We start from the raw sequence: 25,090 nt of genomic DNA, 5'->3' as shown, positions 1-25,090 counted from the left end.
ATCATCCAAACCTGAGAAGTCTTTTTTTATTTTAAATTACTTATTTGGCTGTACTAGGTCTTAGTTGTTACACTCAGGATCTTTGATCTTTGTTTTGGCAGGAGGGCTCTTTGGTTGAGGCGTTCAGACTCTTAGTTGCAGCATGTGGAATCTAATTCCCTGGCCAGGGATCTAATCAGGGCCCTCTGCATTGGGAATACAGAGTGTTAGCCACTGGACCATCAGGGAAGTCCTGAAACATGAACACTCTTGAGAGTGAAAGGGGTGCTATTAAATTAATAATGAAGCTAGGATAACAGCCATAAACGGGGACATGTGGCCCTCTTACTAATACAGAAGGTACAGATTGGGGGTTTAATTCAGATCTGATTCCAGAGCCTGTCTGCTCACCTGTATTTAATTAGATGCATTAAACTGGGCTGCTACAAATAAATTGTTAAGGCACATATTGAATAAACTTCTGAAGGTGAGTTCCGCACTGGTTAGAGAGCCAAAGAGAAATTCCTCTTAGGCTAGGTTAAAGTTCCCTTTGGCAAGAAAAAGGTCTACTAGAGATCTTTGGGGAGAAGGCAATGGCACCCCACTCCAGTACTCTTGCCTGGAAAATCCCATGGGTGGAGGAGCCTGGTAGGCTGCAGTCCATGGGGTCGCACAGAATAGGACATGACTGAGCGACTTCCCATTCACTTTTCACTTTCGTGCACTGGAGAAGGAAATGGCAACCCACTCCAGTGTTCTTGCCTGGAGAATCCCAGGGATGGAGGAGCCTGGTGGGCTGCCGTCTCTGGGGTCACACAGAGTCGGACACGACTGAAGCGACTTAGCAGCAGCAGCAGCAGAGATCTTTTATATAAAAGGTAAAAGGGGTTTTGTTGGAAGGGCAGATGGTTTTTCTCTTCTAGAAAAATGGTTTTTCCTTTTGTTGTTGTTGAAAAAAATGGGTCTGCTGTAGCATTTCCAAGAAAGATAGAGAAAGACTCATAAAATTCCATATGCAGGATAAACATCTTCATAGTCAGTGGTTGTTGCCATAGAGGGTAATATAATGAATTCTCCATGGTAAGGTGTGGAGGTCATTTACTACCCTTGTTTTTAGTACTCTGTCTGTGACTGTTATTAACAAGGCAGATCTGTGTGGTATAACCATTACTGCAAGATTTTAAGATAAAAGTCCTCACATTTAAATATATTGCACTCCCAGGATTGGATACCCTGGTTTGTGACGAGCCTCTGTGAGCCTCAGACATGCGTGTGTGAATACAACTAGCAGAAGTGCAGGCACAAAGGTAGGTAAAACTCAAGGTACTTAAAACTGATAGTACAGCCTGACCACGGAAAATAATAAAGAACGTTACACAGCACTCCAGAATTTGTTTTTTCTCTGTGTCTCATTCTCTTGCCACCTTCCAGGCAAATTGAGGTGTGAAAGCAAAAGTTTCCTAACAGAACACTTCTGTAAATCCCATGGCCTCTGAAAACATCTGCTGGATTGCCGCTCGTCATCAAGTCAGCAATGCCAGAGAATGGCGTGCCATTCAAAGGCCGCTGCTGGGAACCAGAGCTAGCTGGCCCGGTGGGGAAGAGTTATGTGTCTGGCTGGAAATATGGGATCTGGCTTTGAAATGAGAGCTGTTCTTTGGCCTTCATTCCCCTGAGGGATGTGCGTTCTGAAACCTGGAGCATCCAAAAAAGACGGACTCCCAGAGCAGGCAAAATGAAACTTTCTGGCGACGGAGGAGAAGCCTTCCCCAGCTAGTGGGAGCAGGAGCGGAACTGGGAGGCTCAGGGATTGCACCTGCTTGTGATTTGTTTGAGCAGCTAGCTCCAGGAAGAAGACTGCAATCCTTGGTGGGGTGTTTTTTTTGAAGGGCCAGATTTCCCCTTGGAAATAAGAGAACCATGGGTTACAAGACAGAAAAAGAAAACAGTCTTGGACGAGAGGCGTGAGGGGAAGCAAGGGGATAAAAGAGGTGGCCACAGCCTTTCTGCTGTGGGTAATGAGAACCCGTGGAGGATGCAGGGCAGCTGTGCTGTCTCGGGTAACCAGAGTCTTCTTGGAACAGGACAGGAGGCTGGGAAGTCACGAGATCTGGGGGCTGGTGCTTCCCTCCCACCAGTTCACTTTCTTCTGAAAAGTGGGCAAGTTGGGTCAGAGGTTACACACATGACTTCCAGCTCTCAGTCTTTGACACTGAACCATCTTTGCAGGGCTAACCAGAGTGGCCCAGTGAACCTCTATGTCAGGTATAGGGGCACAAATGCATCACCTGGCCCTACATCTAGGGTGGGGCCCTGTCATCAGTTCCCCTGTTGTCCCATCAGCAAGGAAAACAACTAACTCTTAGGAAGCTTTTGTTATATGCCAGGTAGGGTTATATTTACTTTCCATTTATCTTCATCTGTATTAGCTCTTTTAATCCTCCCAACAACCCTATGAGTTAGGCAGACTGCTCTAATTTTTGAGACACTGAGAAATGAAGTAATTTGTCCCAGGTTTCACAGCTAACCATTGGTGGAGTTGGGATTTGAACCCGGTGGGCCTGGCTCTAGAGCTCACACTGTGCAGCTGTTGTGTGTGTGTGTGTGTGTGGTGGGGGTGGGGTGGGGTGGTTGTCACATATTGTGTGCATTGCTGGATGGTCAGCTGCCTAAGGGCAGCAACCTCTTCTGTCTTGTTAACTGTTGTAGTCCTAGTGCCTGGCTGAACATAGGCTCTTGAGGCATTTTTGTTAGATGGATGGATAGATGGATGGTTGGATGGATGAATGGATGTTGGTTGGATGGATGAATGGTTGGATAGATGTATGAATGGATGGTCAGATGGCTGACTGGCTAGATGATTGGATGGATAGATGGATGGATGAGATAAACAAGGTCTCCAGGGAGTTTAAGGAGGAAAACAGACTCATAAACACCCAATACCAGTCATGGTCAGGCAGGAAGGGTGCTTAGTCCAATCTGGGTTATCAGAGACACCTTCCTTCAGGGGCTGATACCTGAACTGAACCTTGAAAGATGACCAGAATTTGGGAGAATCTGGTGGGAGAGGCATGCCAAGCAGAGGAGCCATGTGAACTAACTGTAGCATTCCCCCGGGTAGCTATGCCTGGAACAGAGATGGTCAGGCAGGGGCTGATGGAGATGGGGTGAGGTCAGGAGAAGCCTTCCTGGGGAAGTCATTTGGGCTTGCTCCTGAGAACAGTGGAGACAGAACTCCCAAAAGGGCTTACAAGGGGAGTGACATGGGCAGCTATGGATTTCAGATTGGGGTGTTCCGGCTACAGTGTAAAGAGAGGAAGGAACAAGGGTAAGATTGGGCAGGGGAGAAGTTACTGCGGTGGTCCCAGAAAGAGATCTTGGGATGCCGGTGTGAGTGTGTGGGCGGAGGTGGCTAGAGGGAGAGGAGGGGAAGGTCACATTTAACATTGGGTATGTTGAGTTCAAGGGTCCTGGGCTGCTGACGTGTGCCATATACGTGTTTCTGGGTGAACGCAAACTAGCTGAGCTGGGGGAGAAGATGGGATAGATGGGGGTTTGGGCAGTGCCTGCATCAGGTGCTGGTTAAAGCCAGGAGAGTGGATATCTTCCCCCAAACAGTGTTACCTCGAAAGAGCCAATCCCTGGAAGCTGAGCCCAAAAGAAGCCCCAGAGCAAAGGCCAGAGAGGCCTGGTCCTGCTGGAACAGAGCAGGGCGGTGCAGGTTTTCTGGAACGGATCACCAAGGTGATAGCCTTTTTTGAGCCCTTCCAGTGTGCCTGGCACATGGACGTGCACTGGGAGTGCTTCCACTCAACTGTTCTTTATGAAACCCCTATGAGGTAAGTGTTATACTGATCCCCTCTTTACAAAAGAGAAAATTGAGGAAAAAAGCGTTAGTCACAATTACCCAAGGTCACATGCCTTGCCCTGCCAGACCACCCTGATCGCGTGCCTGACTGCCCTGATGAGATGAGCCCCCTCCTGCCCCCCCACCTCACCCCAGCCTGGTTTTTTTGTATGTGTTTTGTCAGTATGGAAATCTTTGCAGACCTTTGCAAATCCTGAAGCAGAGCTTGAGAAGAGGAGGATGTTGAAACTGTCTTGAGGGCAAGAGGAGTTAAGGTCAAGGTTTGTTTTCTGAAAGAAGGAGCCGGCTCATAAGGAGATTTTGAAGATAGAGGCAGGAGTCACCCTGGGGACTCAGGACCCATGTGTCAGGTGGTGGATGGCAAACACAGAGGAGGAGGAGGAGGAGCTAGCTGGAGGGAAGAAAGCAGGAAGGTCAGAGCTGTTGTCAGAATTGAAGGGGAATCCTAGGGTTCCTTCCATAGGAAATAGCTAGAATAGGTGGGGCTTCCCCTGTGGCTCAGTGGTAAAGAATCCACCTGCCAATGCAGGAGATGTGGGTTTGATCTCTGGGTCAGGAAGATCCCCTGAAGGAGGGCATGGCAACCTACTGTAGTATTCTTACCTGAAGAATCCCATGGACAGAAGAGCCTGGTGGGCTACAGTCATGGGGTTGCAAAGAGTCGGACCTTACTGAAGTCATGGAGCACGCACGCATCCAGAGAAGGTAAATCTGCAGAGACAGAAAGCAGGTTACTGGTTGCCAGGCCCTGGGGGAGGGGTAGAATGGGGTGAGCTGCTGAATGGGTCCAGGATTTCTTTCTTAGGAGACAGAATTGTTTTGGAACTGGACAGAGGTGCTGGTTGCACAATATTGTGAATGTACTAAATGTCACTGAGTTGAAAATTTTTAATGGTTAATTCAAAGTTATGTAAATTTTACCTCAATTAAAAAAAAAATTGGAAGGGGACAAGTGGGAAAAATGCAAAGTGGGTCACATCCGGTGACCAGGATTCTCTGGCCCCTGCTTGCTCCCTGTTATGTAACAGCTTTATTGTCAGCATCTCCCAACAGCTGATGGCAATTTGTTTACTAGAAAGTAAGACAGGGCTGTGAGATTCCATCCTGTCTAGTACGGGAGCAGCGCCCGGCACATGGTGGTGCTCGGAAGATGCTGGAATGAATGAAAGAATGGTGGCCTGGATGGATAGGGTGGAAGGTCATATGGGCTCCTGGATGTAGAGTGCGGTAGGGGCTGCTGGTTTGGAATCTTTGGCTGAGGATAACTGGAAATGGAGCTGAGGATAAAAGCCTGGGTTCCTGATGGTACAACATGGCCTGCAGGAGATGAGGGTGTGAAGACACCTGGAACAAATGCTTTTCCTGGTAGTGTTGAGTGCAGAGGAGCAGGCAGCCTATGAGGTTGAGTTTGCTGCTACAAGGGGCGGGGTGATTACAATGGAAAGACTAGGATTTGGGGAAAGAGAGGGCATTGGTGGTAATAGTTCAGGGAGGTAAGGGATTCTGGAGGGGTCAGCTCTGGACATGGAGAAAATGGAAGCAAATGATCCCTGAACTCCAAGAAATGAAGAGCAGGTCATTGGTGTTGGGACCTGGACAGCTGACCTGAGCTGGAGGCGAGGGTGTGGCTCAGGTGGAGTGAGGTGACAGCCACTGAAGGCCTCCAAGTGGTTACAGTACTGCTGGGGCAGTCATTTCCCAAATTTGGTACTTGGGATAACTCATTAGGATATGGGAAGAAAAGATGAAAACCTTAACTTGTATTTTTAAAAATTTAATTTATTTTAATTGGAGGCTTATTACTTTATAATATTGTAGTGGTTTTTGCCATGCATTGACATGAATCTGCCATGGGTGTACATGTGTTCCCCATCCTGAACCCCCCTCCCACCTCCCTCCCCATCCCATCCCTCGGGGTCATCCCAGTGCACTAGCCCTGAGCACCCTGTCTCATGCATCAAACCTGGACTGGCGATCTGTTTCACATATGATAATATACATATTTCAATGCTATTCTATCAAATCATCCCACCCTCGTCTTCTCCCACAGAGTCCAAAAGACTGTTCTATGCATCTGTGTCTCTTGCTGTCTCACACACAGGGTTATCGTTACCATCTTTCTAAATTCCATATATGCGCATTAGTATACTGTATTGGTGTTTTCCTTTCTGGCTTTCTTCACTCTGTATAATAGGCTCCAGTTTCATCCACCTCATTAGAACAGATTCAAATGTATTCTTTTTAATGGATGAGTAATACTCCATTGTGTATATGTACCACAGTTTTCTTATCCATTTGTCTGCTGATGGACATCTAGGTTGCTTCCATGTCCTGGCTATTATAAACAGTGCTGCGATGAACATTGGGGTACACGTGTCTCTTTCAGTTCTGGTTTCCTCAGTGTGTGTGCCCAGCAGTGGGATTGCTGGGTCATATGGCAGTTCTATTTCCAGTTTTTTAAGGAATCTCCCACACTGTTCTCCATAGTGGCTGTACAAGTTTGCATTCCCACCAACAGTGTAAGTGGGTTCCCTTTTCTCCACACCCTCTCCAGCATTTATTGTTTGTATACTTTTGGATTGCAGCCATTCTGACTGGCATGAGATGGTACCTCACTGTGGTTTTGATTTGCATTTCTCTGATAATGAGTGATGTTGAGCATCTTTTCATGTGTTTGTTAGCCATCTGTATGTCTTCTTTGGAGAAATATCTGTTTAGTTCTTTGGCCCATTTTTTGATTGGGTCATTTATTTTTCTGGAATTGAGCTGCAGGAACTGCTTGTATATTTTTGAGATTAGTTGTTTGTCAGTTGCTTCATTTGCTATTATTTTCTCCCATTCTGAAGGCTGTCTTTTCACCTTGCTTATAATTTCTTTCATTGTGCAAAATCTTTTAAGTTTAATTAGGTCCCATTTGTTTATTTTTGCTTTTATTTCCATTACTCTGGGAGGTGGGTCATACAAGATCCTGCTATGATTTATGTCAGAGTGTTTTGTCTATGTTTTCTCCTAGGAGTTTTATAGTTTCTGGTCTTATGTTTAGGTCTTTAATCCATAATCCATTTTGAGCTTATTTTTGTGTGTGGTGTTGGAAAGTGTTCTAGTTTCATTCTTTTACAAGTTGTTGACCAGTTTCCCCAGCGCCATTTGTGAAAGAGATTGTCCTTTCTTCATTGTATGTTCTTGCCTCCTTTGTCAAAGATAAGATGTCCATAGATGCATAGATTTATCTCTGGGCTTTCTATTTTGTTCCGTTGATCGATATTTCTGTCTTTGTGCCAGTACCATACTGTCTTGATGACTGTGGCTTTGTAGTATAGCCTGAAGTCAGGCAGATTGATTTCTCCAGTTCCATTCTTCTTTCTCAAGATTGCTTTGGCTATTCGAGGCTTTTTGTATTTCCATACAGATTGTGAGATTATTTGTTCTAGTTCTGTTAAAAATACCATTGGTAGCTTGATAGGGATTGTGTTGAATCTATAGATTGCTTTGGGTAGTGTACTCATTTTCACTATATTGATTCTTCCAATCCATGAATATGGTATATTTCTCCATCTATTCGTGTCCTCTTTGATTTCTTTCACCAGTGTCTTATAGTTTTCTATATACAGGTCTTTTGTTTCTTTAGGTAGATTTATTCCTAAGTATTTTATTCTTTTCATTGCAATGGTGAATGGAATTGTTTCCTTAATTTCTCTTTCTGTTTTATCATTGCTCATGTATAGCAATGCAAGGGATTTCTGTGTGTTGATTTTATATCCTGCAACTTTACTATATTCATTGATTAGCTCTAGTAAGTTTCTGGTGGAGTCTTTAGGGTTTTCTATGTAGAGGATCATGTCATCTGCAAATAGCAAGAGTTTTACTTTTCCAATCTGGTTTCCTTTTATTTGTTTTTCTTCTCTGATTCTGGTGGCTAAAACTTCCAAAACTATGTTGAATGGTATTGGTGAGAGTGGGCACCCTTGTCTTGTTCCTGACTTTAGGGGAAATGCTTTCAATTTTTCACCATTGAGGATAATGTTTGCTGTGGGTTTGTCATATATAGCTTTTATTATGTTGAGGTATGTTCCCTCTATTCCTGCTTTTCGGAGGGTTTTTATAATCATAAATGGATATTGAATTTTATCAAAGGCTTTCTCTGCATCTATTGAGATAATCATATGGTTTTTATCTTTCAATTTGTTAATGTGGTGAATTACATTGATTGATTTATGGATATTGAAGAATCCTTGCATCCCTGGGATAAAACCCACTTGGTCATGATGTATGATGTTTTTAATATGTTGTTGGATTCTGTTTGCTAGGATTACGTTAAGGATTTTTGCATCTATGTTCATCAGTGATATTGGCCTATAATTTTCTTTTCTTGTGGCATCTTTGTCAGGTTTTGGTATTAGGGTGATGGTGGCCTCATAGAATGAGTTTGGAAGTTTACCTTCCTCTGCAATTTTCTGGAAGCGTTTGAGTAGGATAGGTGTTACCTCTTCTCTAAATTTTTGGTAGGGTTCAGCTGTGAAGCCGTCTGGTCCTGGGCTTTTGTTTGCTGAAAGGTTTCTGATTACAGTGTCAATTTCTGTGCTTGTGATGGGTCTGTTAAGATTTTCTATTTCTTCCTGGTTCAGTTTTGAAAAGTTATACTTTTCTAAGGATTTGTCCATTTCTTCCAAGTTGTCCATTTTATTGGCATATAGTAGCTGATAGTAGTCTCTTATGATGCTTCGTATTTCTGTGTTGTCTGTTGTGATCTCTCCATTTTCATTTCTAATTTTGTTGACTTGATTCTTCTCCCTTTGTTTCTTGATGAGTCTGCCTAATGGTTTGTCAATTTTATTTATCTTCTCAAAGAACCAGCTTTTGGCTTTGTTGATTTTTGCTATGGTCTCTTTTGTTTCTTTTGCATTTATTTCTGCCCTCATTTTTATGATTTCTTTACTTCTACTAACCCTGGGGTTCTTCATTTCTTCCTTTTCTGATTGCTTTAGGTATAAAGTTAGGTTATGTATTTGACTTTTTTCTTGTTTCTTGAGGTAAGCTTGTATTGCTATGAACCTTCCCCTTAGCACTGCTTTTACAGTGTCCCATAGGTTTTGGGTTGTTGTGTTTTCATTTTCATTCATTTCTATGCATATTTTGATTTCCTTTTTGATTTCTTCTGTGATTTGTTGGTTATTCAGAAGCATGTTGTTTAGCCTCCATATGTTGGATTTTTTAATAGTTTTTTTCTGTAGTTGACATCTAAACTTACTGCATTGTGATCAGAAAAGATTCTTGGGATGATTTCAACTTTTTTGAATTTACCAAGGCTTGATTTATAGCCCAGGATGTGATCTATCCTGGAGAAGATTCCATGTGCACTTGATAAAAACATGAAATTCATTGTTTTAGGGTAAAATGTCCTATAGATATCATTTAGGTCTAACTGGTCCATTGTATCATTTAAAGTTTGTGTTTCCTTGCTAATTTTCTGTTTAGTTGATCTATCCATAGGTGTGAGTGGGGTATTAAAGTCTCCCACTATTACTGTGTTATTGTTAATTTCCCCTTTCATACTTGTTAGCATTTGTCTTACATATTGTGGTGCTGGTATGTTGGGTGCATATATATTTATAATTGTTATATCTTCTTGGAGTGATCCTTTGATCATTATGTAGTGTCCTTCTTTGTCTCTTTTCACAACCTTTATTTCAAAGTCTATTTTATTTGATATGAGTGTTGCTATTCCTGTTTTCTTTTGGTTTCCATTTGCATGAAATATCTTTTTCCAGCCTTTCACTTTCAGTCTGTGTGTGTCCCTTGTTTTGAGGTGAGTCTCTTGTAGACAGCATAAATAGAGATCTTATTTTTGTATCCATTTCAGCCAGTCTTTGTCTTTAAATTGGTGCATTCAACCGATTTACATTTAAGGTAATTATTGATAAGTATGATCCTGTTACCATTTACTTTGTTGTTTTGGATTCGAGTTTATACACCTTTTATATGTTTCCTGTCTAGAGAAGATCCTTTAGCATTTGTTGAAGAGCTGGTTTGGTGGTGCTGAATTCTCTAAACTTTTGCTTGTCTGTAAAGCTTTTGATTTCTCCTTCATATTTGAATGAGATTCTTGCTGGGTACAGTAATCTGGGTTGTAGGTTTTTCTGTTTCATTACTTTAAGTATGCCCTGCCATTCCCTTCTGGCCTAAAGAGTTTCTGTTGAAAGATCAGCTGTTATCGTAATGGGAATCCCCTTGTGTGTTATTTGTTGTTTTTCCCTTGCTGCTTTTAATATTTGTATTTTGTTAATTTGATTAATATGTGTCTTGGTGTGTTTTACCTTGGGTTTATCCTGTTTGGGAATCTTTGGGTTTCTTGGACTTGGGTGACTATTTCCTTCCCCATTTTAGGGAAATTTTCAAGTATTATCTCCTCAAGTATTTTCTCATGGTCTTTCTTTTTGTCTTCTTCTGGGACTCCTATGATTCAAGTGTTTGGGCGTTTGACATTGTACCGGAGGTCTCTGAGGTTGTCCTCAATTCTTTTAATTGTTTTTTCTTTTTTCCTCTTCTGCTTTATTTATTTCCACCATTCTATCTTCTACCTCCCTTATCCTATCTTCTGCCTCAGTTATTCTACTGTTGGTTTGCTCCAGAGTGTTTTTGATCTCATTTATTGCATTATTCATTATTGACTGACTCTTTTTTATTTCTTCTAGGTCCTTGTTAAACCTTGCTTGCATCTTCTCAATCCTTGTCACCAGGCTCTTTATATGTAACTCCATTTTGTTTTCAAGATTTTGGATCAGTTTTACAATCATTATTCTGAATTCTTTTTCAGCTAAACTCCCTATCTCCCCTCTTTTGTTTGGTTTGGTGGGCATTTATCCTGTTCCTTTACCTGCTGTGTATTGCTCTGCCTTTTCATCTTGTTTAGATTGCTGTGTTTGGGGTGGCCTTTCTGTATTCTGGCAGTTTGTGGTTCCTCTTTATTGTGGAGGTTCCTCCCTGTGGGTGGGGTTGGACGAGTGGTTTGTAAAGGTTTCCTGGTTAGGGTAGCTTGCATTGGTGTTCTGGTGGGTGGAGCTGGATTTCTTCTCTCTGGATGCAATGAAATGTCCAGTAGTGAGTTTTGAGATGTCTATGGGTTTGTGGAAGTGGTCAAACAGGAGATGGTAAGAGTGAACGTCGACATTCTAGGAATCAGTGAACTAAAATGGACTGGAATGGTTGAATTTAACTCAGATGACCATTATATCTACTACTGTGGGCAAGAATCCCTCAGAAGAAATGGAGTAGTCATCATGGTCAACAGGAGAGTCCGAAATGCAGTGCTTGGATGCAATTCAAAAATGACAGAATGATCTCTATTCGTTTCCAAGGCAAACCATTCGATATCACAGTAATCCAAGTCTATGCCCCAACCAGTAACACTGAAGAAGCTGAAGTTGAACAGTTCTATGAAGACCTACAAGACCTTTTAGAACTAACACCCAAAAAAGATGTCCTTTTCATTATAGGGGACTGGAATGCAAAAGTAGGAAGTCAAGAAACACCTGGAGTAACAGGCAAATTTGGCCTTGGAATGCAGAATGAAGCAGGGCAAAGACTAATGAGAGTTTTGCCAAGAAAAGGCACTGGTCATAGCAAACACCCTCTTCCAACAACACAAGAGAAGACTCTACACATGGACATCACCAGATGGTCAACACCGAAATCAGACTGATTATATTCTTTGCAGCCAAAGATGGAGAAGCTCTATACAGTCAACAAAAACAAGACCAGGAGCTGACTGCGGCTCAGATCATGAACTCCTTATTGCCAAATTCAGACTGAAATTGAAGAAAACAGGGAAAACCGCTAGACCATTCAGGTATGACCTAAATCAAGTGGAAGTGAGAAATAGATTTAAGGGCCTAGATCTGATAGAGTGCCTGATGAACTATGGAATGAGGTTCATGACATTGTATAGGAGACAGGGATCAAGACCATCCCCATGGAAAAGAAATGCAAAAAAGCAAAATGGCTGTCTGAGGAGGCCTTACAAATAGCTGTGAAAAGAAGAGAAGCGAAAAGCCAAGCAGAAAAGGAAAGATATAAGCATCTGAATGCAGAGTTCCAAAGAATAGCAAGGAGAGATAAGAAAGCCTTCTTCAGCGATCAATGCAAAGAAATAGAGGAAAAGAACAGAATGGGAAAGACTAGAGATCTCTTCAAGAAAATTAGAGATACCAAGGGAACATTTCATGCAAAGATGGGCTCGATAAAGGACAGAAATGCTCCGGACCTAACAGAAGCAGAAGATATTAAGAAGAGATGGCAAGAATACACAGAAGAACTGTACAAAAGGATCTTCACGACCCGGATAATCATGATGGTGTGATCACTCATCTAGAGCCAGACATCCTGGAATGTGAAGTCAAGTGGGCCTTAGAAAGCATCACTATGAACAAAGCTAGTGGAGGTGATGGAATTCCAGTTGAGCTATTTCAAATCCTGAAAGATGATGCTGTGAAAGTGCTGCACTCAATTTGCCAGTACATTTGGAAAACTCAGCAGTGGCCACAGGAATGGAAAATGTGAGTGTTCATTCCAATCCCAAAGAAAGGCAATGCCAAAGAATGCTCAAACTACCGCATAATTGCACTCATCTCACACACTAGTAAAGTAATGCTCAAAATTCTCCAAGCCAGGCTTCAGCAATACATGAACTGTGAACTTCCTGATGTTCAAGCTGGTTTTAGAAAAGGCAGAGGAACCAGAGATCAAATTGCCAACATCCACTGGATCATGGAAAAAGCAAGAGAGTTCCAGAAAAACATCTATTTCTGCTTTATTGACTATGCCTAAGCCTTTGACTGTGTGGATCACAACAAACTGTGGAAAATTCTGAAAGAGATGGGAATACCAGACGACCTGACCTGCCTCTTGAGAAATCTGTATGCAGGCCAGGAAGCAACAGTTAGAACTGGACATGGAACAATAGACTGGTTCCAAATAGGAAAAGGAGGACGTCAAGGCTGTATATTGTCACCCTGCTTATTTAACTTATATGCAGAGTACATCATGAGAAACGCTGGGCTGGATGAAGCACAAGCTGGAATCAAGATTGCCGGGAGAAATATCAATAACCTTAGATATGCAGATGACACCACCCTTATGGCAGAAAGTGAAGAGGAACTAAAAAGCCTCTTGATGAGAGTAAAAGAGGAGAGTGAAAAGTTGGCCTAAAGCTCAACACTGAGAAAACGAAGATCATGGATGGCATCCGGTCCCATCACTCCATGGGAAATAGATGGAGAAACAGTGGAAACAGTGTCAGACTTTATTTTTGTGGGCTCCAAAATCACTGCAGATGGTGACTGCAGCCATGAAATTAAAAGACGCTTACTCCTTGGCAGGAAAGTTATGAGCAACCTAGATAGTATATTCAAAAGCAGAGACATTACTTTGCCGACTAAGGTCCGTCTAGTCAAGGCTATGGTTTTTCCAGTGGTCATATATGGATGTGAGAGTTGGACTGTGAAGAAGGCTGAGCGCCGAAGAATTGATGCTTTTGAACTGTGGTGTTGAAGACTCTTGAGAGTCCCTTGGACTCAAGAAGATCCAACCAGTCCATCCTGAAGTAGATCAACCCTGGGATTTGTTTGGAAGGAATGATGCTAAAGCTGAAACTCCAGTACTTTGGCCACCTCATGCGAATAGTTGACTCATTGGAGAAGACTTTGATGCTGGGAGGGATTGTGGGCAGGAAGAGAAGGGGATGACAGAGGATGAGATGGCTGGATGGCATCACTGACTTGATGGATGCAACTCTGAGTGAACTCTGGGAGTTGGTGATGGACAGGGAGGACTGGCATGCTGCGATTCATGGGGTCGCAGACAGTCGGACATGACTGAGCGACTGAACTGAACTGATGGGTTTGGTGTGACTTCGGACAGCCTGTATATTTCAGGTCAGGGCTATATTCCTGCGTTGCTGGAGAATTTGTGTGATGTCTTGCTCTGAAACTTGTCTCTTGGGTGGAGCTTGGTTTCAGTGTAGGTATGGAGGCTTTTGGATGAGGTCTTATTGATTAATGTTCCCTGGAGTCAGGATTTCTCTCGTGTTCTCAGCTTTTGGACTTAAGCCTCCTTCTTCTGGTTTTCTTATTCTTACAGTAGTCTCAGAACTTCTCCATCCATATAGCACCGCTTTCAAAAACAATGGGCTGCCTTTCTGGGTGCCTGGTGTCCTCTGCCAGCGTTCAGAGATTGTTTTGTGGAATTTGCTCAGTGTTCAAATGTTCTTTCGATGAATTTGTAGGGGAGAAAGTGGTCTCCCCATCATGTTCCTTCAAGGACCGCCCCCTTTAACTTGTATTTTTCCCTCGAGAATAGAGGATTTTTGTTTTAGGTATATTTACATGTTTCTTATTTTTAAATAAATAAATTAGGGGTGCATGCTCATTTTTACTAATGGAATGTGTGGTCAAAATGGTTGTGAGGAACTTATTTACAAAAGATAAACAGACTCACAGAATTCAAAAACAAATTTATGGTTACCAAAGGGGAAAGGTGGGGGAAGGGATAAATTAAGAGTTTGGGATTAACAGATCAGTCGCTCAGTCGTGTCTGACACTTTGCAACCCCATGATCTATCATGCTTCCCTGTCCATCATCAACTCCTGGAACTTGCTCAAAGTCATGTCCATTGAGTTGGTAATGCCATCCAACCATCTCTTCCTCTGTTGTCCCCTTCTCCTTCTGCCTTCAATCTTTCCCAGCATCAGAGTCTTTTCTAATGAGTTGGCTCTTTGCATCAGATGGCCAAAGTATTGGAGCTTCAGCATCAGTCCTTCCAATGAATATTCAGGACTGATTTCCTTTAGGATTGACTGGTTTGATCTCCTTGAAGTCCAAAGGACTCTCAAGAGTCTTCTCCAACACCTCAGTTCAAAAGCATCAATTCTTCGGCACTCAGCTTTCTTTATAGTCCAACTCTGACGTCAACACATGACTGCTGGAAAAATCATAGGTTTGATTAGACAGACATTTGGATTAACAGATGCACCCTACTGTCTATATCTGTGTATCTGTGGGATTAACAGATACACACTACTATGTTATAAAATAGATAATCAACGAGGACCTACAGTATAGCACAAGGAATTATACTCAATATTCTATAATAACCTACATGTGAAAATAATCTGAAAAATAATGAATATATGTTTGTATATGTATAGGGGCTTCCCTGGTAGCTCAGATGGTAAAGAATCTGCCTGCAGTGCAGGAGACCTGGGTATGTACAACTTAATCACTTTGCTCTGTACAACATTGTAAATCAGCTGTATGCTAAAATAAAAGAAAAGAAAAAAGAGAAAATAGTTGTGATAGTGACTGGTTTGGGAGGTTCACAGGCCTGGGATGACATCTTTGGGAGTAATGTCACATTGGAGAGCAGGTCATGTGACTTGCTGAAGGAGAAGTCCTGTGTTTCCTGTGTCTCTCACCATCGCCTGGTTAGCCAGGTATGGGTATTTTCCAGAAAGGGCATAAAATTTCTGTGGAGTCACTGGCTTTGTGCAAACCCATTATGCACTGTGGATCACCTTTTGAAATTAATCACCGACATTTGATGGATATTCCTTGTAATACCTGAATACAAATCAACATCAATTGTTTCTGGAATCCATCCCCAACCCAGTTTTGTTTTTTTTTTTTAAGTTGGACCTTTCCCCCCTTTTCTTCTGATTTCATGAATATTCATTAATGTTGTTCCCCCTCCTCCCAAGAGATTATGACCTAGAGGAGATTTTAAGAACTTGGGATAATGTTTTCCTAAACCTTGGAATTTGAGCTGAAATAACTCAAGATTTGAGGAGTCAGGGGAGGAGAAAGTGGGGTCCTGGGTCTAGGCAATCTTTCTTCCAATCCTGACTGCTGTTATGAGCTCTGTGCTTCCGGGCGAAGTCGCTTAACCTCTCTGACAACTGATTTTATTTTAAAATCGGAGAGGTGATTTTCTATCTGATAAGGTTATGGGAAAGATCAGAAGAGTTAATGACACTTGTGGAAGCCCCTTAAACTTGCTCAGTTCAGTTCAGTTCAGTTCAGTCGCTCAGTCGTGTCCGACTCTTTGCGACCCCATGAATCGCAGCACACCAGGCCTCCCTGTCCATCACTAGCTCCCCGAGTTCACTCAGACAGGCTCAGTAAATGCCAGTTTTTCCTCTTCCTGGAAACTCTTCACCACACCCCCAGTCTCCTGTATTTTTCTGCCCTGGTGGAGGAGCCAGATAAGAACAAAGGGTGAGTCGCTGACTCCCTATTGCGGTGGTTTGAAGGTGTCCTGAACATTGCTGCCTTTTGCCTGGTGGTTTCTTTCCCCAGCCTCTATACTGTCTCAAGGAGAGTTTGGGGCATCCTGAGTTTTCTTTAGGTGTTTAATGTTGAAACAACTCCTTAATTATGAGGCTCCCTCACCTCATGAAGTGCCTTCTTGAGGAACTGATTTCACAGGAAGCAGAAAACAAAATAATACAAATACCCTCCCCCCCCGCCCCCCACTGCCACCCCAGTTTCAGATATTAAGTCAAAGGAAATGAGTTCGGAGAGCATTTCAAACAATGGGTGTTGGAGAAGAGTTGAGAGTCCCTTGGACTGCAAGGAGATCCAACCAGTCCATTCTGAAGAAGATCAGCCCTGGGATTTCTTTGGAAGGAATGATGCTAAAGCTGAAACTCCAGTACTTTGGCCACTTCATGTGGAGAGTTGACTCATTGGAAAAGACTCTGATGCTGGGAGGGATTGGGGGCAGCAGGAGAAGGGGATGATAGAGGATGAGATGGCTGGATGGCATCACTGACTCGATGGACGTGAGTTTGAGTGAACTCTGGGAGTTGGTGATGGACAGGGAGGCCTGGCTTGCTGCGATTCATGGGGTCGCAAAGAGTCAGACACGACGGAGCGACTGAACTGAGCTGAGGGTTGTTTCAAAAGCTGGTTTGTAGTTACAGAACAAGAACTTTCTTTTCTGAAAATGATGACAATGTTGGTGGCCTGGGGACCCTCCCCGAGCTGTTTTCTTGTTACAGAGGCCAGGCTTGCTGGGTGCCTGTCTTAGAGGCTGGGTTTCTCTCATGTCTGGGTGCTGCTTGCGTGGACAGTCTGGATCTGACTATGCTCTTCTCTTCTTGTGCTTAATTAGAGTGCTGTATACTTTGAGAATCGAAGGATGGAAGAAGCTTTAGCAGTCATGCTTCAGAAAAATATGGATATGAAGAAAAAATAGGCCTCTGAATTACTTAGCTCAGTCTGTTGCTAGGATACTAGGTGTGGTAGTCCCTCCCCACCCCAGGAAAATATTTTAAAATATTTTGTTGTTTAGATGAAAATAACTACCTTTTAATTTAAAACTGGAGTTTCAACACAGATATTGATATATTGGGGGCTTTCTTTTCCTTTCCCTTTTTCCTTCCTGAGAGAGTGATTTTATAATATCAAGCTCTGTTGTGAAACTCCTCATTCTTTTATTTCTGTGTTACAGGGTGGGATAGTGGTCAGCGTGGATATGAGCATTAGGACTAATTCAGGAAAAGAGCCCAGTGCTGTGCCTGCAATGTAACAGTCAGTCGATACATGGTAAATTCCATTTTAAATTCAGATGAAAGGAAAAAAAAAAGCATTCAGATTCTATGTAGGCAGCACAGCACAGTATGAAAAAGAACCTATTGATTAAACTCTTAGGAAGTTTCCAAAAACCTCCTTTTAAGTCCCAAGATATTGGCACTCCTGTGATGGATGTCTTGAGGCAGATAAAACAGTGGAGTCTTTTGAGTGGAAGGAACAGGGATCCTTTCACACGAAGTGATACTTGAAAAATACTTCTGTAATTAAAACATACAGTGTAGTTAGTTTTCAGGAAATGTGCATTTTTCATGTCTTGAAGGAGCCTTACAGAGTTACTTTAAAAAAATGGCGGGGGGTGGGGGGAGTTCAGCTTCTACTGGAAATTAGCACGTGATAAAGTTAAAGTTAATCGTAAAGGAAATCAGCTCTGAAGATTCACTAGAAGGACTGATGCTGAAGCTCCAATACTTGGCCACCTAATGTGGTGAGCTGACTCATTGGAAAAGACCCTGATGCTGGGAAAGACTGAGGGCAGGAGAAGGAGACGACAGAGGATGAGATAGTGGGATGGCATCACTGACGCAATGGACATGTTGTTGTTCAGTCGCTCAGTTGTGTCTGACTCTTTGTGGGCCCATGAGCTGCAGCACACCAGGCTTCCCTGTCCTTCACTGTCTTCCGGAGTTTGCTCAAAATTTGAAGCCTGGCATGCTGCAGTTCTGGGGTCATGAAGAATCAGACCTGATTTAGTGGCCGAACAACAAGGTTCAATTTGTTTTTTCCTTGTCCTTCTGTTTGAGATCTTATACCTTATAGTGTAAGATCATATACCATAGCTTATTGTGGTAATATTGATGCTGGTGTAACCTGTCCTCCTCCCTCAATACCTGGGAATCTGTGAGCTTGAATGGGAAAAAAAAATCCATCTTTATGTACAATGAATTCTAACTGAAATTTGGCATTTTCTTCCATTATGAACCTAGGCAGCAAATCAAAGTAGTGTTAAAAGGATCTGGATTTTGTCCCTATATGTCTGTATTGAATTATAGCTGTGCAGAAATCACCAGATGTAATACACACACACACATCACTACTTCAAAATAATGCTAGATCCCAGAGCTATTTTTCCATCTTATTACTTGTATTAATAAAGAAACACTAATTTATTACTGTATCACAGTTTTAACACATGATGACGATGAAATCTAAGTATCCTTTGTTTTGAAATGTTTTGTGTTTTAGGTATTTAAAAACATCATATGGAGGAGACTTCTAGAAGCATCACCTCATTTCCCTGGGGTCTGAGGCATACAAAAGGTTAAGCCCCTCCTCTTTGTGATTTAAATTGTATACCAAGGAACTGGGACTAACAGAGGGACTCTCAACGTCGGCTGCCTATACGAATTACCTGGGGGCTTCAAGTATTGCTGGTGCCTGGGTCATTTGTGCGTGTGTGCGTGTGTGTGAGTGTGCGCGTGTGTGTGCGTGTGTGCGCGTGTGCGCGTGTGTGCGTGTGTGCGTGTGTGTGTGTGTGTGCGCGTGCACTCAGTCGTATCCGACTCTTCGTGACCTCATGGCCTGTAGCCTGCCCTCTGTCCATGGGATTCTCCAGGCAAGAGTTCTGGAGGGAGTTTCCATTTCCTCCGCCAGGGATCCAACTCACATCTCTTGAGTCTTCCTGCATTGCCAGGTGGATTCTTTACCACAGAGCCACCTGGAAAGCCCCACCTGAGTCATAATGCCAGACTATCAGACTAATTAATTCGAATTTATGGAAGTGAGGCTTGTGATCCCAGTGTGTTGCTGCTGCTGCTGCTGCTAAGTCACATCAGTCGTGTCTGACTCTGTGTAACCCCATAGACAGCAGCCCACCAGGCTTCTCTGTCCCTGGGCAGGAATACTGGAGTGGATTGCCATTTCCTTCTCCACTGCAGAAGAGTGAAAGTGAAGTCGCTCAGTCATGTCCAACTCTTCATGACCCCATGGACTGCAGCCTACCAGGCTCCTCTGCCCATGGGATTTTCCAGGCAAGAGTCCTGGAATGGGTTGCCATTGCCTTCTCCCTCTGCCTCCTTTCCGATTCTTTAAATAAGAACTTCAGTTTCATGCTTACGATAGAAAATTCAAACTGTACAAAGAGCACAGCTCACTCACCTTCCTAGATATAACTGTGGCCGACAATTTTTTTTTTGCATAATTAATCCTTATAGACACACACATCCACACATAGACCCACAGTGGGATTATACTATACATGTTACCCCATGCAGACATACTATACAAGTTATTTCACATAGAGAGCTTTCAAAACTAATTTCTGAGCTAAATTGGTCCTTGAGATTAAATTCCTTTTCTTTGCTGTTTTTGATTTGCCTTCAACTAGGGAGCCTGATCCCTATAGGCACAATTCAGAAGTAGCTGGAAGACTATGGATTCTTATTTCCCTCTTTTAAGAACTAGTGGGATGGACAGGAAAGAACAGCATTGGGGTCAGGCCCATCTGGGGTGTGGGCCTTGGGGCAAGCCGCTTATCCTTGCAAACTTTTCTGAATCTGTTTGCTCATCTGTCAGATGGGGACTACGAAAGCTTCCTCTGGGGACTACGAAGGCTTCCTCTCAGGGCTGCTGTGAAATCTGTGCAAGGTTGGTAACAGGTAGCTATTATCAAGTGGACTTCCAAGTAACTCAAATGGTAAAGAATCTGCCAGAAGTGTAGCCAGCCATTATCAGGACTCTCTTTGTAAACTGTATTCCCCAAAGGAGCTTGATGTAGTCCTTGGTCCTTTCAGAGTTCTTTTTTCAATTAGTACACAGAAAACAAGAGGTAAGTTAAAAAAAAAAATCCCTCTGCAACCCCTGCAGACAGTCTAGAGGCCCTGAACCCACATTTTGGGATTGCTATCATCTGGCTGGTTTAGGAGTTGGGTCCAAGGCCACGCTGATGATGAGTTAGCCTTATCACTTCTCAGGGAAGTACTTAGATCAGATTAACATATTCTTAGAAATGGACAACCTGCCCTACCCCCAACCCCAGCATATTGACTTTGTATTTCATCTCACTTGCAAAAGCAATTATGTTTAGGGTGAGAGCCAGTATTTTGGTGTGACCAAAAACAGAATTCACACCAGATGGTTTGAATGAAGGCTAAGGAAAGGAGCAGTTACCGAGGCGTTGGCCAGGTACTGTGAGGCACGCGAGGATGGACAACAGTGGGAAACCAGTGTGTCTGCTAGGCTTGTGGGGGATGGGAGAAAGTAGAGTTACTGGAGCCCAGTGGAATCTGGAACTGGAGAGGAGCATTCAAGAAGAATCTACCCCCAAGATGGTGGCATCCAAGAAGGGATGGCGCTGGGAAGAAATACCCTGCCCTGGTTCTTCTATTCTCCAATCTACTGCTGGGCCCAACCATTGGGAAGCCAGCAGGCAGAGGAGTCCTGGTGATGTAATCCACAGGTGCCAGCTGGTCAGGGCACAGGCTAGGGCTGGGACTGTTTGGAGGCGGCCACAGAAAATAACCAGATAAGCAGCACACACAGTGGCTGTTAGACATCAGAAGTGAATGAAGTGCTCGCCAGTGGGCTGAGCACCTAAATGGGGCCCAGTACATGGTGTTCCCTTCTCCTGGCCTCTTAGGATTTAGATGGCAGCTTGTTCAACCCTGTCTGAAAGAAACACCAGCAAGGTTATTCAGGGAGACAAAGAAGGAGGGAGACCTTCACCTATTAAAAAGCAAACCCTCAAATCAAGATCTGTCCTATTTTTCTGAGCTCTGGCTCTCTTGGTGTCTGTGTAGAGAAGCTATCAATGTTTGTTGCTCCCTAGTTCATGACGGCCACTGGGCAGGTAATACACCAAAGACACAGAGGCCTAGTTGAGAAGATGTCAATTTGGAAACACGCTCTTGTCTTTCTCCTGACACCCATGCCTGGAGATCTCCAGTAGTAGATTTCATCTCTGGCAGCTAGGAGACCACACTGGTGCCCAGTCAGCCTCACCAGCCATTCTGCAGGTCAGCCTCGCAGAACTTAAGAGAAGATCCAGCTGCTTCCATCTTTAGAGCCTCCCAATGTGTTTGAAAAGTGGGAAGATGCATATTAGGATTAACATCACCCTAGAGAATCTTAAATGTTTATATGTAAGAATTGCATGTTTTTAACACAAAAAAACATAATATGACCTAATCATGCTTTCCACGAGATAATTAGAGGAGTTACAAAACGATGGAGAGAGCGCACACTCTGGGTGGTGTGATCTGGTAATAGGATATTTGTTCAAAGTTATATGATAAAATGACTTCCACTTCAGCCCCATCGCTGTATCTCTGTGAGGCTCTGTGACTCAGTGGGAGAAAGTGTCAGATGTCTGGGCCTGAGGCTGTTGTGACTTGGGCTCTTGCCAAATTTAACCCCCATCCCTCCAGGTTCTGTGTGCTTTGATTCAGTTTCCCTCTGTGCCTTCTGAGACCTAGATTTGGAAAGTATGTCTGTGTTTTGCATAATTGTCAGGCTGATAAAACATAAGTAAGGGAGACTTGCAGGAACTTCTCATGGAGCAAGGTGGACTAGCTCACCACCATGGGGATACCTCATCTTTCTGTCTCCAGATGCTGACTTTTGTAGATAGCAGCGAGTCCATAGAAACTTCACCAAAGGAAAACAAAGAAAGCAAATGTAAGAATCAATTAAAAAAAATTTTTTTTAATAATAAGTGCTTGTTGAAAGATTTAGAGGCCAGAGACTTGGGCTGGTGAGCATGGTGAACTCTGTTTTATCTCCCAAGTTACACACAGACGTGATTGAGACTATCATGGTTTTAAAAGAAAAGTTGGGGGACTTCCCTGATGGTCCAGTAGTTAATATTTTGCCTTCCAATGCAGGGGTTGCAGGTTTGATCCCTGGTCAGGGAACTAAGATCCCACATGCCTCACAGCCCAAAACTCAAAACATAAAACAGAAGAAGTAATGTTGTAACAAATTCAGTAAAGACTTGAAAGATGATCCATATAAAAAAAATCTTGAAAAAAAAAAATAAAAGTTGGGATCAGTCTCAGACTTCAGCTGTCCATAGGGCAGTAGTTTACCTATTTCAGTTGTATAAGAAAGGACTGAAGGAGTTTATTAAAAAGGCAAATCTCAGCCCCTGCAACCCTGTCCCAAGACACAGGGTCCACCTTTGTAACCAACACCCCAGGTGGTTCAAGAAGCACAGTTTAGGAAACACTTCCACATTTCCTAAGTTTTTATTTTCTTCTAGTCTTATTGAGATATATACAGATATATGGGCTTCCCTTATGGCTCAGCTAGTAAAGAATCTGCCCGCAATGTGGGAGACCTGTGTTCGATCCTGGGTTGGAAAGATCCCCTAGAGAAGGGAAAGGTTACCCACTCCAGTATTCTGGCCTGGAGAATCCCATGGACTGTAGCCTTCCAGACTTCTCTGTCCATGGAATCACAAGAGTTGGATACCACTTAGCGACTAAGCCACCACCACCATATAGTCCTTGAAGTTGCAAAGAGTCAGACACAACTGAACAACTTTGTTTCACATACAGATATATACTTACACAGTTCTGTATACGTTTCAGTTGTATAGCATAAGGATTATTCATTATGCAGTGATGAGCACAATCAGTTTAGTGAACATCCATCATCTCATATAGATACAACATTAAACAAATGGAAACATTTTTTCCTTGTGAGGTGAACTCTTAGGATTTACTGTCTTAACAACTTTTGAATATGATGTAACAAGTATAACAGCAGTGTTAATTGTATTTCTCATGCTGTATGCTACATTCCTAGTACTTATTTAGCTGATAGCTGGAAGTTTGTACCTTTTGACTATCTTCCTCCTATTTCCAAAACCCCACCCCTGCTTCCCCTTAAGCCATTTTTAAGGTACTGATACTTGATCTGGAGATCTTTGGTCTTTTTTTTTTTTTTTTTTTAAATCAGAATTGTAAAAATCCTCTGGACCTTCTTCCAGACTGTATTTTTTCATTTTGCTTTTTTGACCCCTGCTCGTCAAGCAGCCTGTCTTTGGCAGGACAGATGCATCAGAAGTAAATTCCCTGGAGACAGCCCGGGAGTCCTACTGTCTACTGGGAGGAAGTTCTGTCTTGCTTGAAAACAAAGAAATAAAACCATCTCTTGAATTCAGTGGTCTGCCTGAAGAGGTTGGAAAAATAATCCAGTGGTGTCCGTTGGTTTTAAGCCTGTGTTGTTATTAATCCTGTTACAAATGGTAATGTTTTCCATTTACAGGCCCGCTGTCTCGGAGGAGTTTTGTGTATCTCATACTAGGCCCTGCTGGGTGATTAAGCCATTCACTCGGCATCTTAAAGGCCGCTGGAGGACCATCAGCTCCGAGATCGCGGCTGTACTTCCCCCAGCGCTCCCTGCGTGGTGCTTTACCCGTTGCTTATGTTTCCTTGGGAAGGGAGGCTCCTCAGGGGCTCATGCTGTGGGGGTTCAGGCCCAGAGAGATGGGGTTCTCTTTCCCATCCTGTCTCTTTATGTTTCCTACGTCATCAGAAGTTTGTTGGCCCCTTCAAGTGGAGCAAGGGCAGGGCTGTAACTTTCTCTCTCTCTGTCTTTTTTTTTGGGGGGGGGGTTGTTGTTCACAGATGATATTTTATTTATTTTCAATTAATTAATTAATTTTGACTGCACTGGGTCCCCATTGCTGTGTGTGGGCTTTCTCTAGTTGAGGCACAGGACGGAGGGTAATCTCTTGTTGCGGAGCATGGGCTCTAGGCCCTTGGGCCTCAGGAGTTGTGGCTCCTGGACTTAGTTGCTCTGAGGCATGTGGAATCTTCCCAGACCAGAGATTGAAACAATGTCTGCATTGGCAGGTGGATTCTTAACCACTGGACCACCAGGGAAGTCCACTTTCTCTCTCCCTTTTTTTCCTTTTTTTTTTTTTGGCCGAGTCCCCTACCAGGGATTGAGCTCATGCCCCCTGCATTGGAAGCATGGAGTCTTAACCACTGGACCACCAGGGGAATTCCTGTAGCTCTTTTTAAGATTCACTGTCATCTAGGGGAAAAGATACAAGAGCCCTACAAAATAAGAGGCAGTTAGTTTCATACTTTTGTCAACAAGAGCAAGATGTAGCATTTTTCACTTTCCAGGTTTTACAGTTTCAATGTATAAGACAGAGACATTGCAGCTCAATAAGGCAGGCAGTGCTAAGAAGAGTATGGGACAGAAGAATGGTGGGCGGGGAATGGATGCCAGGGAGGCTTCAGAAGGACAGCTTGCCCACTTCTGTAGCCTTCAAAGACAAAGCTCTTCAGAACTCTGGAATCCACGGGGCCTTTTCACAACTATAGTAAGTGAGGCTGGGACTGATTTATATAAGGAAATGGTCCCCACTGTCTCCTATCAGGGCCCAGCCTCTCCTGTTGAGGTCCGCCGTGCTCCACAGCTGGCCCATCCAAGCTGCATCCACACCTGCGGGTTGGCTGAAGCCAGGCTCATTATGGGGAAATGGCAGCCCCGCGGCTTCCAGACCCGCGGAAGACAGGAAACCCAGAGGCTCTGGAGGATGGTGGGGGTTCCCCACTGCCAACACAGCCCTCAGTCAGTGGTGCTGGGTCTCAGGCTCTGTCAGATGATTCAGTGAAGCCTCACACCCCTGCTCACCCTTTTAAA

General features: G+C 43.3%; 1 protein-coding gene across 14 annotated transcripts in view; it reads left to right on the top strand.

Moving 5' to 3' along the window:
* The window catches only part of MGAT5 (alpha-1,6-mannosylglycoprotein 6-beta-N-acetylglucosaminyltransferase), a 402,590-nt gene that overhangs the window by 18,356 nt on the left and 359,144 nt on the right, over positions 1 to 25,090 (top strand). For 4 of the 14 annotated variants that reach the window (XM_060410109.1, XM_042244933.2, XM_042244927.2 and 1 more), the window contains exon 2: positions 1,202 to 1,286. The exons of the other annotated variants lie outside the window; for them this stretch is intronic. The gene's annotated coding sequence lies outside the window, so the exon portion shown is untranslated. The remainder of the gene's footprint in view (positions 1 to 1,201; positions 1,287 to 25,090) is intronic. 14 annotated transcript variants of the gene reach the window in all.

The sequence above is a fragment of the Ovis aries genome, chromosome 2 (genome assembly GCF_016772045.2).
Source record: "Ovis aries strain OAR_USU_Benz2616 breed Rambouillet chromosome 2, ARS-UI_Ramb_v3.0, whole genome shotgun sequence".
Lineage (NCBI taxonomy): Eukaryota > Metazoa > Chordata > Mammalia > Artiodactyla > Bovidae > Ovis > Ovis aries.
The sequence above is the reverse complement of the archived record's forward strand: the minus strand, read 5'-3'. Positions and strand labels throughout refer to the sequence as shown.